Genomic DNA, 5,000 nt, shown 5'->3' on the forward strand with positions numbered 1-5,000 from the left:
ATGTAATGCACTTGATAATTAGAAAAAAAAAAATATTTGTTTGTCCTAATTGGAATCTAGGGCTACTAACATTCTTCGGTACTGTACCGTGTGTGTTTCACACACGCTCATACTCTGTAATGCTATTGCACTTCTTATCTCTCACTCTCTCCCCCACTGGTAATAGAACAACCTGTTTAACCTTGCCATCGTATGTTTTAACATTGTTAAAATCTTATGACACTTTGCCATCAACTTTTTGTATATAAGCTCGTATCTTGTTGAATAGAATTTACATACAATCACCTCGCATCTCCATCAGTACCTAACAGCCACCTCGCGCAGTACTGACAAATTGTTTACAAGGTGCATAAACGTATTATATTTACTTCAAGTAAATATAACGTACTTTTAGAAAAGGTAGGAGATATTTTGATCTAGGGATTTATGAATTCTTTACTCTGACATCGTTGATTAGGTAACGGGATTTATTCAAGATAATATTTACATAAAAATATAAAACTTTGAGACAGATAGGGGGCTGACATTATTTATCGACTTTTTTTTTTATAACAGATTAAATTTACAGGTACGCTTCAAATATTAGGTAAGAAACTCGCTCAAAGAAAGTACACTCAGTCCTATTACTTCCGAATAGCTGAGTATGAAGCATCAAAATGATTTGAAAATAACTAGAATACACTTTTGGAAAATACATTAAAAAGAGGAATTTCATGTAGATACCCAGTATGAACACCAACGTCAATACCTTTCCCTAAAATACCACTTACGGATTTACCATAGCGATGGTTTCTGGCTCACAAAATTTGAGAAACACACCAGAAGGTGCACAAATGAGTGTAATCTGTCAAGAGCCAGTGAGGACTGTATTGGCAATGAAAACTTTCTCGAGAACCGATGAGGAACGGGTTCAGAGGAACTGAGCTATGGCTTCCAGTCCCATTGGGAGTTTTCAGCTATGGAGTCTTCTTGTTCCACCACTACTCGATGTTGCTGGTTCTCATCTTACCATTATCCTTGTCTGTCGTCCTTAAGCTGGGTTGAAGCCTTCCAAAAATCACCTCTCTTGTGGGCTACCCATGCGCAAGATGCCATGTCATGCAAAATGTACGGTGATCTTAATCCATCAATTATCAATCAAAGCACACACTGATGCCGTTGCTATGCTCAAGAATCGACTATTAATCAAATTTACATATTTAAGAGGAATTCCATATTAACGCACGACCCTCCACAAAATTGGCCGCTGAACACTATCAAAGTAATTTTTTCATAGTCCACAAATGCTATCAAAACTTTATTTCTATATTAAACTCATTGCTGTACATGCATAATATATTAGCGTGCGAGGTGAATATGACCGATTCTTAATCCTATTGACGCAAAGGGCCTCGATTAGATTTGGCCAGTCCTCTCTATATTACGCTTTTAATTCGATGCTTCTCCATTCATCATCTCCTACTTCACGCTTCATAGTCTTTAACCATGTAGGTCTGAGTCTTCTGACTCTTCTCGTACCTTGTGGAGCCCAAATAAATGTTTGGTGAACAAATATCTCTCGGGGAGTGCGAAGATCATGCCCAAACTGTCTCCACCTACCCCTCATCATGATCTCATCCATATATGTCACTCGGGTAATCGCTTTTATAGCTTCAATATTAATCATGTCCTGCCATTTAACTCTCCATACTCTTTTGAGGACTTTGTTTTCTAATCTACAAAATCTGTTGGAGATTGTTCCATGGTCATACCATGACTCATGCCCATACAGTAACACCGATCTCACTAAACTAATATATAGCCTGATTTTAATATGTAATTTCAGGCGATTTGATTTCTAAATTTTTCTTAACCTAGCCATTGTCTGATTTGGCTTTTCAATCTTTCATTAAACTCCATTAATACTTTCTTCTTACAATGATATTTCGTCCTCCATTCCATATTCCAATCTCATCATCTCTGTCTTTCTTCTATTTATCTTGAGCCTAACCTCCTGTGATATTTCATGCATTCTGGTAAGCAAGCATTGCAATTCCTGTGGTGTTCTGCTAATAAGGACAGCGTCATCAGCATACTCTAGGTCAGCTAATTCCCTATCACCAATCCAGTCCAATCCTTCTCCACCATCTCCAACTGTTCTATAAATTACAAAACCGATGAGGATGATAAAGAACATAGGTGACAGCACATTTCCTTGGAGAACTCCGCTGTTCACTGGAAATTCATTTGATAGGGCTACCAGCTTTTTTTCCAGCCACCAGTTGAGATACTACCGCTAAAAAATGATAGGGTCCTTTGACTGGCCAGACAGTACTACATTGGATCATTCTCTCTGGTTATGGTTCTTTCCCTTTGCCTATACATACACCGAATAGTCTGGCCTATTCTTTACAGAATCTCCTCTGTCTTCATACACCTGACAGCACTGAGATTACCAAACAATTCTTCTTCACCCATGGGGTTAACTACTGCATTGTAATGTTCAGTGGCTACTTTCCTCTTGGTAAGGGTAGAAGAAACTCTTTAGCTATGATAAGCAGCTATTCTAGGAGGACGCTCCAAAATCAAATCATTGTTCTCTAGTCTTGGGTGGTGCTATAGCCTCTGTACCATGGTCTTCCACTGTCTTGGGTCAGAGTTCTCTTGCTTGAGGGTACACTCGGGTACATCATTCTATCTAATTTCTCTTCCTCTTGTTTTGATAAAGTTTGTTATAGTTTATATAGGAAAAAATTATTTTAATGTTGCATCTGTTCTTAAAATATTTTATTTTTCTTTGTTTCGTTTCCTTACTGGGCTATTTTCCCTATTGGGGCCCCTGTGCTTATAGCATCCTGCTTTTCACCGAGGGTTGTAGCTTAGTAATTAGTAATAATAATAATAATAATAATAATAATAATAATAATAATAATAATAATAATAATAATAATAATAATAATGACTCCACTTACATTAACTTTGTCCTTGCTATGCTCAAGAACCGAATTAATGAAATTAACATATTTAAAAGGAATTCCACAATAACGCACGACCCTCCACAAAATTGGCCGTTGCACACTATCAAAGTTATTTTTTCATGGTCCACAAATGCCATCAAAAGTTTATTTCTATATTCTACACATTACTGTACATGTCTCAAAATGAAAATATGTCAGTAAAATTTCTACCATTTCTAAATTCTGGATGTTCATCTCCCAGTTTTTTATCAATTGTTCTCTCTAGTCTCTTTAGAATGAGCATACTATATATTTTCATGACAACTGACGTAAGTCAGATCTAATTTTTCGTACCATTGTCGCCAGCATTCTTTCGCCAGTATTCTTGGGGTCACATCATTTTCAGCCAGTATCATCTCAGCCTTTATTCCATCTTAACCAAGGGCTTTCCATCTCCAATTCTAAGATTTTCATTAGTATTTATAAACTAGGAGATTCTTAGCTCTCCGCTACGCCCAGGACTGGTGGTTATTCTTTTATAGATGATTCATTGGCCAAATTCATCAAAGGATAGCCAGTTCCTTGTGATGCGCAGTGCCTAACTAACTAAGGCAAGTGACCCCTGTCTGCCCATACTAATTCCAGTAAGATCATCCACCAGGAATAAAAGCGTGGCCGGTAAAAGCCGAGAAGACATCTTGTCTATCGCCTTAAACCCAATCCGTCACCCTGCTGCCAGTGACTTCATCGAAATTAATGGGGTCATTTCCTCCAAGCCAAAAGTTCTCGTTATTCTTCTAGGTTGCGCATCCTCTTATATAACCGTTGGAAAACATGGATTGCTAAGGTATACCGAGCGGTAAAGTGCCTAGCACGGTACCGCCTAGCACCTTTCACCTGCTAAAAGCTTATTCATAACGATGGTTAATATTAGCCCTTTTGTTTATACATTCCTTATTATTAGCGAGGATGGAAACTTGCACAATTGCCATTTTCTTAAAATGTCTGACCAAATATGTCGCTTCATATCAGAGTTTGGAACCTTTTTTATACATTAATTGTCCTTTATAAACTGCTTTAACTTCCCTGTCTGCTACCTCATTTCTACGAATTCCACAAGAGAAGAAACTCAGCAGGAATGAAACAATTTTGTACCGTCCGGAAATATGAAGGCTTTCTGAATTGGGTGAACGCTATTGGAACTATGAAGAAAGTCTAATACACTCTTGCAGTCCGTTTATTGCAAACGCTTTACCTTTAGTTGCTAATATAAGTTCCTAGGCCTTCGCTAATGTTGTCATTTCTTCAGTGTTTATACAGGCACTGGCAGGTGATTTAGCTAAATGGGACCCTTCCTTCTAAGACTTATAAACTTCCAATTGTAATCAATTAAACTGTTTCTACAACTTTCCTCCTCATGTCTGGCACTCTGAATCGTCATTATTCGTCACGGATGTATTGTTAAGAATTATTCTAAAGCAATAACTTTGAACCTTCGAAAAAAATATATTCACGATCTTTGGAAAAATAACATCCCTTGAAAATTATAATTAGAGGCATATACAGTATATGTAAAAAATTAAGTGTTTCATTATAGTTTAGAATGTATATTAATCAAGTTTTTACAAAATAATTCAAACCAATAGGTTTGAGATCTTAAGGAAACAGATTGAAAAAGAAAAAAAATTGAATCTTTGGAAAAAGAATATTGCTCTACGAATCATAATAAGGGGCATAAAAGAATTTTAAAAAAAATAGTTTTAAAATCACTAGACAGTAGTTGAACGCGAAGAAGGTAATGCCACCTATGAAAAAGTGAAGAAATCGCACCAAACCTGGAAAGGGCGGCGTAAAGCATGAAAATTAAAAATCCATAACGTGGTCGTACAAAGAGAGCGATACTTTCTTTCCTGATGTTCGCCTAGGTTGTGTTTTCTTTTTATATCACCTGGTTGAAAAACGAAAACTGTTCTTTTACCGAAAGAAAAAGAAAAACACACGCAAAAAATACACGAATTCTGAAAAGGGAGGCCAAACCCAACTGAAAAATCACTCGACAACCGT

The 5,000-nt window shown here is 36.9% G+C and overlaps 1 protein-coding gene across 1 annotated transcript in view; it reads left to right on the top strand.

Annotated features, from left to right (window-relative positions):
* LOC137658265 (uncharacterized) overlaps positions 1-5,000 on the top strand; it is an 816,196-nt gene that overhangs the window by 759,737 nt on the left and 51,459 nt on the right. The window lies entirely within an intron of this gene.

The sequence above is a fragment of the Palaemon carinicauda genome, chromosome 19, assembly GCF_036898095.1.
Source record: "Palaemon carinicauda isolate YSFRI2023 chromosome 19, ASM3689809v2, whole genome shotgun sequence".
Classification (NCBI taxonomy): Eukaryota; Metazoa; Arthropoda; class Malacostraca; order Decapoda; family Palaemonidae; genus Palaemon; species Palaemon carinicauda.